Here is a 12,588-nt window from a genome sequence, read left to right on the forward strand (position 1 = left end):
AGGCAGTCAAGTGGTAGGCCTATCCTAAGTGCAGTAAATCGATAGCTAACGCTTAAGCTGTCCTTAGGTGCAGTCTGCTGACTCTATGTGCAGTTAAATTGATGGCTGACCCTATTGCAGTCAAATGGTTCGCTGATCCTACGTGCAGCGGGTGGCTGACTGTAATGGCAGATCCTAAGTGCATGTTCAAATGGGTGGCTAATCACTAGTGCAGTCTAATGGTTGGTTGACCCAAAGTACCGTCAAATGGTTGGCTGACCCTATAAGAGTGCAGTCAAGTGGGTGGCTGACCCATTAAAGCAGTTAAATGGCTGGCTTACCTTTACTGCAGTCAAGTGGATGGCTGACCCTAAGTGCAGTAAAGTGGATGGCTGACCTTAAGTGCAGTCAAGTGATAGGCTGACCCTAAACGCAGTCAAGTCGGTGGCTGACCCTAAGTTCTGTCAAGTTGATGGCTGACGTTAGTGTAGCCAAGTCGGTGGCTGACCCTTAGTGAAGTAAAGAGTATGTCTGACCCTAAGTGTAGTCAAGTGGATGCCAGACCCTTAGTGCAGTCAAGTGGATTATTGACCTCTAGTGCAGTCAAGTTACAGGGTGACCCAAAATTCAGTCATTTTATTTGAGTTTTCCAAAGTGCAGTCAAGTGGATGGCTAAAGTAAAGTGCAGGCAAGTGCGTGGCTGACGTTAAATGCAGCCAAGTGGATGTCTCACCCTAAGTGCAGTCACGTGGATGGCTGACCCTAAGTGCGGTAAAGTGGATGTCTGGCTCTAAGTGAAGTCAAGTGAACGTCTGACCTTAAATGTAGTAAAATGATAGGCTGACCCTTAATGCAGTCAAGTTGCTGGCTGACCGTAAGTACATTCGAGTCGATGGCTGACATATATGCTGTCAAGTGGGTGGCTGACCCTTAGTGCTGTCAAGTGGATGACTGACTTTAGTGTAGTCAAGTGGGTGGCTGACCCAAAGTGCAGTCAGGTGGATGTATGAGCTTAAGAGCAGTCAAGTGGACGGCCGACCTTAAGTGCAGTGAAGTGATAGGCTGACCCTAAATGCAGTCAAGTCGGTGGCTGACCCTAAGTGCAGACAAGTTGATGGCTGACCATAATAGCAGTCAAGTGGATGGCTGACTTCTATGCAGTCCAAGTGGATGGCTTACCCTAAGTGTAGTCAAGTGGATGTCAGACCCTTAGTGCGGTCAAGTGGATTACTGACCTCTAGTGCAGTCAAGTGACAGGCTGACCCAAAATTCAATCATTTTATTTGAGTTTTTCTAAGTACAGTCAAGTGCATGGCTGACCCTTAGTGCAGTCAAGTAGATGTCTGACCCTTTGTGCAGTCAAGTAGATGACTGACCTTATGTGCAGTCAAGTGGATGGCTGACCTTTATGCAGTCAAGTGGTTGGCTCACCATAAGTGTAGCAAGTGGATGGTTGACCATAAGAGCAGTCAAGTGGATGGCTGACCCTAAGTGCAGTCAAGTGGATGGCTGACCCTAATTGCAGTCAAGTGATAGGCTGACCCTCAGTGCAATCAAGTGCATGTCTGACCCTAAGTGCAGTCAAGTGAGTGGCTGATCCTAAGTGCAGTCAAGTGGGTGGCTGACCCTTAGTGCAGTCCAGTGGATGGCTGACCCTAAGTGCAGTCAAGTGGATGGCTGACCCTAAGTGCAGTCATTTTAGTAGCTGACCCTTAGTGCTGTCAAGTTGATGGCTAACCTTAGTGTAGTCAAGTGGGTGGCTGAACCCTGAGTAAAGTCAAGTGGATGGTTGACTCAGAGTGCAGTTAAATGCATGACTGACCCAAAAGTGCAGTCCAGTGAGTGGCTGACATTAAGTGCAGTCAAGTAAGTGGCTGACCCTACATGCAGTCAAGAGAATGGATGACCCTTAGTGCGGTCATGTTGGTGGCTGATCCTAAGTGCAGTCAAGTGGATTGCTTACTCAGAATGCAGTTATATGCATGACTGACCCAAAGTACTGTCAAGTGAGTGGCTGAACTTAAGTGCAGTCAAGTAGATGGCTGACCCTTAGTGCAGTCAAGTGGATGGCTGACCTTACTTGGAGTCAAATGGTTGGCTGACTCTACATGCAATCAAGAGCATGGCTGACCCAAAGTGGAGTCAAGTGTGTTACTTACCCTTCGTGTAGTCAAGTGGATGGCTGACCTTAGTGCAGTCAAATGGGTGACTGACCCTTAGTGCAGTCAAGAAGACGACTGACCCTAAGTTCAGTCAATTGGATGGCTGACCCTAAATGCAGTCAAGAGGTAGGCTGACCCTAAGTGCAGTCAAGTATGTGGCTGACCATGAGTACATTGAGGTGTATGGCTGACCTATGAGCAGTCAAGTGGGTTGCTGACCCTAAGTGCTGTCAAGTGGATGGCTGACCTTTGTGCATTTAAATTGATGGTTGATCCTAAGTATAGTAAAGTCGGTATCTGACCTTAAGTGCAGTCAAGTGGTTGCCTCACCCTAAGTGCAGTCAAATGCATTGCTGAACCTAAGCGCAGTCAAATTGGTGGTTGACCCAAAATGCAGTCAGATGGTTGGCTGACCCTATGTGCTGTCAAGTTGACTTACTTGAAAAAACTTTGGAATTCCAGACCCATGTAAAGAAGCCTGTAATGATAAAACAGTTCATGAGAGGGAGTCGTTTTAATTCAAAATTAATGTCAGTCGCAGCACACACACAATGCATTTTACATTTAAGTAATTTAGTTCATAATTTTCCATTGACTGCAATGTAGATGAGAATGTCTTTTCCAGGCTTTCAAGTGACATTTGATGAAAAAGTAGGAGAAAAGTAGGAGCCTCCGATATAAAAAAGTAGGAGAAAAGAAGGAAAAAGTAGGAATCTGATGATAAATAGTAAGAACTTATGAGAACAAACTTGCCATATTTAGAAAAGCATCACCGGCGCGCCTCACCCGCAAAGTGCATAGCACCAAGAGGGCTTAGGTATGGGAGGGAGGGCCTCTGTCCAAGCTGGGGAGTGATGTAGGGGGTTTCCCCTTAAATGTTTTTGATATAATGTCTAATTTCTGAAGTACTGGATTATTTTGTCTAAATGTTTTAGTTTGGAAAAAACGTGTCCCAGTCATTTTAGTTGGGGGAGGTCAGGGCTCTCCCACTGGAAAATTTTGAAACACATGTATAAAATGGTGGACTCTGGGTGCATTTTTGGTCTGAAATTTGTGGGATGGGAAGAGGTATACCAGTCATTTTAGGGGGTCAGGGGGCTCTCCCCCTAGAAAATTTTGAAATATAGGTATGAAATGTTGAGCTCTGGTGCATTTTCAGGTCTTAATTTCTAGGTGTGGGAAGAGGTATCCCAGACATTTCATGGGGTCAGGGGGCTGTCCTCCTGGAAAATTTTGAAACACAGGTATGAAATCATGGGTTCTGGGTGCATTTTTGGGTCTAAATCTGAGATATGAGAGGAGGTATCCCAGTCATTTTAGAATTGTCAGAGGGCTCTACCCTTGGAAATTTTGAAATACAGGTACAAAATGGTGGGTTCTGGTGCATTCATTTGGTCTAAATTTTGAAGTATAGAAGGAGGTATGCCAGTCATTTTAATGAGTGTCAGGGTGCACTTCCCTTGAAAAAAATTTGAAATAAAAGTATGAAATGTTGGATTCTGGTGCATTTTTTGAGATACAGAGAGGGGTACTTTCCTATTTTTCAGGGGGCCAGTGTGTTCTCCCCTGGAAAATATTGAAATATAGGTATGAAATTGAGGCCTCTGGTGCATTTTTTGGTCTTAATTTTGAGATAAGAGAAGAGGTATCCCAATACTTTTAAGGGGTCAGGAGGCTCTCCCCCTGAAAAATTTTGAAATTCAGGCATGAAATGGTGGGCTCTGGGTGTATTTTAGGCCTTAATTTCTAGGTATGTGAAGAGGTATCCCAGACATTTTCCTATTTTTCAGAAGGCCAGTGGGTTCTCCCCCTGGAAAATACTGAAATATAGGAATAGAATGGAAGCCTCTAGTGCTCTTTTGAGTTCAAATTTTGAGAAAATATTAATCCTTTGCCAAAATGTTTGGGTGCAACTTTGATGAGTATAAGTCACTTCTCAGCAAACTCTGGATCTGAGCCTGAATTTGTACATTTACTCACAATTACCCAGCAACATAATATATCAGGTCTTTTTATTTTCTTTCTTGTTTGTTTATTGTTTGTTTTGGATTTAACGTCGCACCGACACATGATAGGTCATATGGCGACTTTCCAGCTTTTTAATGGTGGAGGAAGACCACAGGTGCCCCTTCGTGCATTTTTTCATCACAAGCGGTCACCTGGGTAGAACCACCGACCTTCCGTAAGCCAGCTGGATGGCTTCCTCACATGAACCTCTTGTGCTCCAATATCAAGGTCAATATTCAACTCATATAATGGAGAGGTCATCAGCAGCATATCAAAAATATCTCTAGAGCCTCACCAGTACACCATCAGTCCTTACATCATGTAACAAAATCCATTATACAAATAGACTAACAACATTTGTTAACATATTTTTTCTTCTTAGATAAAAAAAAGTATGAATAGTAGTTTTTTCAAAAAAAGTAGGAAAAAAGTAGGAACAGACCTAAAAAGCGGGAAAAGTAGGAAAAAGTAGGACTACTTGAAAGCCTGCTTTTCAATATTAATTTTGTTCGATATCAATGAAAATGACAATCAATCAACAAATAAATCATTCATCTAGCAAGATGGATAATATTTCTTAAACACTGTTTATTCACAAATGTTACTGTTTTTGTTTTTTGTTTGTTCTGTGTTGGAATTAACATCGCATTGACGCAATCATTGATCATATGGGAACGTTCCAGCTTTGATGGTGGAGAAAGAACCCAGGTGCCCCTTCGTGCATTATTTCATCATAGTCGGGCACCTTGGTGGAACCACCAACCTTCCGTAAGGCAGCTGGATGGCTTCCTCACATGAAGAATTCAATGCCCCGAGTGATGCTCAAACCCACATTGATGAGGGGCAAGTGATTCAAAGTCGGCGACTTCTTCTATTTGGCCAAAGTTTGTTTGTTTGTTTGCTTTGGGTTTAACGCCATTTTTCATCAGTATTTCATTCATTTAACGGCGGGCAGTTAACCTAACCATGCAGTGTTCCTGAATTATCTACCAGTACAAACCTGTTCTCCGCATGTAATTGCCAACTTCCCCACAAGAAATAGAGGTAGGGGATGGATGATTTCAGAAACAATTTCTGCTATCAAATGATCAAGGAGAACAAACACCTCGCCCAAGTATCGAAATTAGCCTGGTTGTTTAGGACGAGATGTTGTTTAAAGAAAAGACGAGTTAATAAAACAAGACGGCCATGATGGCCCTACATATTGATATGGCCTACTGACCTATGTTTTGACCTCACATGACCAAGAGTTTAATGTGACCTAAATGTCATCAAGACAAACATTCTGATTAAATTTCATTAAGACTGGGATACAACTGTGGCCTCTAGAGATTCTACAAGCTTTTTCTTTTATTTGACTGGGTGACCTAGTTTTTGACCCCACATGACCCAGATTCGAACTTGACCTACACAAAGTGAGGCTCGCACCCATGTCGGCGAGGGGAAAATGATTTGAAGTCAAAGACATTTACTATTCGGTCACGGAAGCCCCAGACTTATATTATAGCAGATTTATATTGCACCACCTTTATATCATACCAGCTTCATATTATACCAGCTTTATATATATCATACCGGACTTATAATGATTACACCGGATTTATATCGAGGGTTCAACGCAATAAGGGCGTATCTACATATGATTATTATTTGTAGATACGCCCTTATTGCGTTGAACCCTCGATATACCAGATCAAATGCACAAATGATAAAGATATGAAATATTTTTTTTTATCTTGTTGGAGAGTCTCTTTATCTAATAACGTTCGTATGTATCATCTAGATGTGTAAATACGACTATGTAAGTAAATACTTTGTCAATTTTAAATGCGTCACAAATTAAAGTCTTTCTTCAAGTATACTGAACACTTAATGCTCATTTTGAATGATTCTGCCTTTGATATCAAGATATGCAGGACTGCGTGGAAGTTCACGGTCGTATTCAGGTTTCCACTCTGTCAGTAATTTATTTGTTGCACCAAGAGTTTTACTAAAATGAAGTCCTTTTTCTTGCCAGTTTACAGTTAAGCCCATTTGATCTGAAAAAAAGTATGAAAATGTTACGATTAAATTGTTTTACATACCGAGCTAGTTTTATAATGTGTGTATACCTAGAAAATACAGTATTAAATGAAAACCACATTATTAAATGTGTGTACCAAGGCGAGAGTGAACTCTCGAAAAATAAGGCTTCATTAAAGATCTACGGTCCGATCCGAAAGTGCCCGAGCGATTACAGAAACGCCCAATATATTGTTAGCCAGAGAATGTCTTGAAACAAACTTGAGTGATAACTTACTGAACATAAAATTAGATAGATATATTGTTTAGAATTTAATGCAAAAATCAAAGTTTTATTTCGAAATGTTTACAATGATGAAATGGCAGTCACCAACGTATTATTGGATGGTTTGCAAGAAGTCCATATTTGGTATATAGCCGTCTTTACCCACAAAAAAGTATTCTATATATATGAGCCGCGCCATGAGAAAACCAACATAGTGGCTTTGCGACCAGCATCCACGCAGTCTGGTCGGGATCCATGCTGTTCGCTAATGGTTTCACTAATTGCAATAGACTTTGTGTACATAATTCATGATAACGCATGTTTTTCCGTGTTATAACGTCAGACTCTGCAGAATCCCGAGCCCGTATGGCGAGGGAACCAACGTATCCCAAGGGATTCTGAAGATGTAATAACATGAAATGAACATGCGCTACCGCTATTCTAGCATAAAGCATGAAAAAACCCAACATGGCAATTAAATTTACATGACATGCGCAGGAATATCTGAGTTTTTTTTTTCTTTTTTTTTTTTTTTTTTCACGTTGACGTCATTTCCATTTGAATTATCCGTTTTGGGGCCGTAATACGTTTACGCTTTGCCACGGAACGCGCATACAGAAAAAGGTGTTATAACAGCACGTGAGCGCGATAATCTCTATGTTAACACACGTTTTCTCCCTTGTAAAACATCCCCGAAAATAACAAGAACAGCAGTTTTATGCTAGAATTTTGACTAAAAGCTCTCTATGTATAATTCGTTAAATTATAACAGGACCTCGGATTATTCGGTTTTCTGTGGAAATCCTGATCTTGCAAAATCGTCATTAGCCAGAAATTATCATTTTTGATATCTTTTTGTTCAATTCACGAAGTGTTCAATGTATATGGTGAATACGTTTAGATTCATACTCTGTTATAGCCTGGTGAATAGGAACATTTACTGTCTTTAGTTTCATGTAAAATTGTCATGATTTTGCAAGACATAGAAACAGAGGACATTTGTTTTTCATGCAAAATCGAAAAAACTTTCACTGAATGAACGCTACATTTATTGATCTATCCACATCAGAAATGTACGAGTGAAAGACATTTTGCTCTTACACGTAAAATGGTTAATGGTTAAAAACCAGTTTCGGTGAATATAGCAATGTGCTTTTCTATGCCCCATTCCGTTCGAGCGGTCCATAATGCTGCCATGCGTCAAGGAACAATTATATAAGTTGGCAAAAATAATCTCCATAATAAAACGAACTGACATGCTTAATACGTGTCATGCGACTAACTCAGAGGTTAGGGTCACACAAGGAAGTCAAAGGTCATTTTCCTTTCTGGTCTGTAACTCAATCATCCATCAAGGAATTAAATATTACTTGGCACAACAATTTCCCAGTCAAAGACTTTTTTGTCATTTCTCTTGTCCAGTCTACGTATAACGTTTTCAAAAGGTTAATAGTAAAAAAAAAAAAAAAAAAAAAAAAATCGGGCGCTTTCGGCTTTTTGAAAAGTCTTCTTCAAAGGTTGCGTGAAATCAAAACAACAGCGGCATATATCTTACCTAAATAGTTCGAAATATAAATACTAACTAAACATATCGATCAACAAATTTCTATAGAAAACAGATGCCAGTCATCTGCTTCGGTCTAGGGCTGTGGTTACTTAAAATACGCCTTCTCCTCACGTATAATAATGTTAACAAGTGAATGAAGTATTGCCATGCAATACAAACTCCCCTTAGGCTACTGGATGGCACCTAGTTTTCTCTACTGCAGTATAGCATAATGAATTGATATCTGTCAATGATGTATAAAAAATATTGTACTATATATACAATATGTTATAAACAAAAGACTTGGATTAAAATTTGTATGTATAAAACCCTGTAATTGTTTTCATATAGCATTTTTGGCCGATTATCAAAAAGGTAACGTTATTTATAGTAAAAAAAAAAATCCATATAAGTCCACACAAAACTCTTTACCAGGTAGAGATAGGTCAAAATACACCTAAAAATTGGATGTAACATGCATGTTGTACCACAGAAAACTGGTCTCGATTTTTCCCTACGGCCTGTAATAAGTAAGTTACATTATAAGCTATTTATAGTAAAACAAAGGAAAATAATTCTAAAAAAAACAAGAGTGCCTCATGGTGGTGAACATTTGTGCCAAGTTACATCAAAATCCCTCCATGCATAAAGAAGAAATGCTACGGACAAAGTCATTCTTGAATTTGGCATTTGACCTCTAAGCGTGACCTTGACCTTAGACCTAGGGACCTGGTTCTTGCGCATAACAATCTGTCTTATGATAGTGAACATTTATGCCAAGTTACATCAAAATCCCTCCATGCATGAACAAGAATTCTTCCAGACAAATTCATTCTTGTATCTGACTTTTGGCATCTGCGTGTGACCTTGACCTTCGACCTAGGGACCAGGTACTTTTACATGACACTCCCTCTCATAGTGGTGAACATTTGTGCCAAGTAATATTCAAATCCTGTTTTGCCTGACAAAGTTATACACCGGACAGGAAAAATGTCCCATTAACATTTGATCTCCAAGTGTGACCTTGACCTTGAAGCTAGGGTTCTGGGTGTTGCGCATGACATGTCATTTCATCATGAGGAACATTTATGCCAAGTAATATTAGAGTTCTGGACCGGACAAGAAAAAAATACTTATTGACCTTTGACCTCTAATTGTGACCTTGACCTTTGAGCTAGGGGTCAAGGTTTTGCGCATGACACGTCATCTCACCCTGTTCATGCCATGTTAACTGCCAAGTGTGACCTTGACCTTTGAGCTAGGGGTCTGAAAGTTGTGCATGACACCTCGTCTTATTAGGTACATTTGTGCCAAGTAATATTAAAATCGCTTCATGGATGGCAGATTTATGGACCGGACAGGAAAAAAGCCCTGTTGACCTTTGACCTCAAATTGTGACCTTGACCTTTAAGCTAGGGGGCCGGGTTTTGGCCATGACACGTCGTCTCATCATGGGAAACATTTGAGCCAAGTAATGTTAAAATCCCTTCATGGATGACAGAGTTATGGACCGGACATGAAATTGCGGACGGGCGAAAGGACGGACGGGCGGACGGACGGACGAAATGACAGACGGACGGAAAAGCGCATTCCTATAGTCCCCGAAACTGTTTTTCAACCAGTAGGGGACTAATAAACCATTTACAGATGTCAAATCATTAGGTTATTCTGCAGTTGAGATAGTCAGTCACCTTCCTGTTGGGGACACTGTATTTAAGAAATAATTTATAGCAAAAGAGTGATTTAACATTTATTTATGCACGATGGGCAGTTATACGTCAGGCGTAATAATTTCATGAAGGCGTAGCCCGAGTGACCGCCCAAGTGTATAAATATTGTTGAAATACGTTTTTGTTATAAATTATTTCGATTCTAATACGCCCTTAACCTAAAACAGTAGATAAAATATAGAAGCGCTCTTTCTTGGTCGCAATAAAAACATTGACGTCATCGCACGTTAACGTGACGTTATTCTAACGTAAGAGTGCTTTAACAGAGAAAAGCATATAAAAATGTATAACAAGACTTCATTCACTTGTTTCTTATATTTATACTGGCAGTAAGGTTGTAACAACATACGGTCTGACAAACCTGTAACGCACCACAACTTGACTTCACGACACTAACATTGATAAAACTTCAATTGTTTTCAAAGAGTAATAGACTTCTTTTACAGTTTAAAATGCTGGTCGTGAATTTTCTGTATGCACACAGATCTTTGACATTGTCTTTATCGACGGTAAATCTTTTTTTTTTTTTTTTTTGGATAAAAATTACCAACTATTTAAAAATATATATTGACATTCCATTCTGTTTTTGTTTTTGTTTTGGCATTCGAGTGCAGTTCTGTGCTGGTGGATTTAACATTCTGATAACACCCTCACCATTTGAAGACGCAAAAATGATTTTTTTCAATTGTTATAGTTCTAGCAGGCTCGAAGAAAGGGCCAACGCCTGCCTGCGTTATGGTAACGTGGTCATATTTCAATAAGTTGATAAAAAAGTGGAGAAAAAATGAAACAAAGGTGCTGAAAAGTCGAAATTACGATGGCTTTTAACATCGTACTATGTTTCGATCTTTTTATGTGAGGCGATGGCCCTAATGGGACACCGTAGATTACACCCGATCAGCAATATATAATTAAAGTAGTGGCCCCATAATGATCGGCAAATTCCGTCCGTTTACGTATTTCCCATATATGATTTCGGCGTTTTCCGTGGCTGCTATGACAAATGTTGTTTTTGTTACGGTCGAAAGTTGCCGAAATCCCTTACGGCGGATACGAAGCCGCACGGAAAATGCCGATGGTCACTGCGGGTCTATTAACGTAATAGAAAAAAAAGGAGAATCAGTTCATACCTTTGAAATTAGTGTACAGTGTAAACTCATTGTGTTTCCATGCATAATACATATGCCAAATTGACCACATACTGTCACCCTTGCCGTGTTTCTGAAGCACTTTGAAATTTTTTGTTGCTATAATATCTGGTACATAAGGTTGAATGCTTTTGTTATGAACGGCTGTAGAACACCATTTGACAAAGTTTATCCAATTTGTACGACTCGGTGAAAATCCCCAGAATCCAACGATTGGGTAAAGAAACACTAAGCTGCCCTTTGGTCCTTAAAGAAACGTGCGGTTGTCTACAGTATGTTTACGTTTATATCCCTGCAAAGCGTAGCCATTTATTTTTGGGTTATTGTCATACTTTTTATGCACACGTTTAAGATATTTGTAGAAGTATGGAGAAACAGTTAAATCGTCTTCAAGAATCACTGCTATTTCCGAGCTTTTCTTGTTCGGTTTCCAAGTTGATATCCACTGACTAAGAATTCCTACATGTTTTGGGTGTACTTCAACACTGTAATGACCGTGCATAAAGCTGAAATTGTTTGCAATCTGTAACGTAGATAGATCTACAGATCTATCGATCCATACTTCAAGTTTTATTTTATCGAGAATGTATTCTGCATCATTTAAAGGAAGAGAAGAGGACCTGTTATATGTAATAGCAATAATTCTCAAATCATATAAACATCCAGAAACACGCTGGTCAACTGTTTTACACGCGACTTCTCTATGGAGCATTCTTGACTGAGCCCGCAAATAAATCAGCACTAGGCAAACAGTTAACCAACAAACTAAAACTCTTACGTTTTTAGTCTTCATTCTAATAAGAGTTGATTGGCCAACTTGCAAAAACCGTACGTAAATTCGTGACTGCATGAACTAGAAGTCTCCAGACAAAAATACGATCTGATCTGTCGATTCTCAAAACCATACGTAAACTCGATGCTGCATCAACTAGAAGTCATCCGTTATAAAAACAATCTGATGTGGCATTCTCAAAAACAAATGAGCCGTGCTATGAGAAAACCAACAAAGTGCATTTGCGACCAGCATGGATCCAGACCTGTCTGCGCATCCGCGCAGTCTAGTCAGGATCCATGCTGTTCGCTTTCAAAGCCTATTGCAGTTAGAGAAACCGTTAGCGAACAGCATGGATCCTGACCAGACTGCGCGGATGCACAGGCTGGTCTGGATCCATGCTGGTCGCAAACGCACTATGTTGGTTTTCTCATGGCGCGGCTCATTATGTAAAATCGATGCAGCATGAAATAGAAGTTTTAAGTTATAATATGTTACAAACTAGGTTCTCTATGTCGTCACTGAATGGAGTAGAATTCACTTGTTAGAAATGTTTGACTTTAAACAATTTGATTTGACAATTTCCTAAAATATATCTGTCTGTAGCAGTGTCAGGAGAGTTATCAAATGCCTGTAAATATAAAACAGGAAATTATATTTTTGCGACCACCTTTGAATCTTTTAACTTTAATATAAACATCACTTTTTACGTTTAATGTCGGTGAGTAATTCAATACTTCGACTATTTTATAAAAGCATTATTGTCATAAAAAATGTATAATATTTTCGTGTCTGGTCATGGTAAAAGAAGAAAAAAAATTATATGCTACCCACTTATAAAAACTCCATGAATCATTAACACACCGTATTACTCGATATCCTCAATGCCAAATAACGCGTCTACCACAGAATTCTAAAAATTGATCACACTGAGTCAGCGGCGTATATCAGCGGCGT

The 12,588-nt window shown here is 39.7% G+C and overlaps 1 pseudogene; it reads right to left on the reverse strand.

The window, feature by feature from the left end:
* Window positions 1-5,841: 5,841 nt before the first annotated feature.
* LOC123556141 (uncharacterized) lies at window positions 5,842-11,857 on the reverse strand (annotated as a pseudogene).
* Window positions 11,858-12,588: the final 731 nt, after the last annotated feature.

The sequence above is a fragment of the Mercenaria mercenaria genome, chromosome 7, assembly GCF_021730395.1.
Source record: "Mercenaria mercenaria strain notata chromosome 7, MADL_Memer_1, whole genome shotgun sequence".
NCBI lineage: Eukaryota > Metazoa > Mollusca > Bivalvia > Venerida > Veneridae > Mercenaria > Mercenaria mercenaria.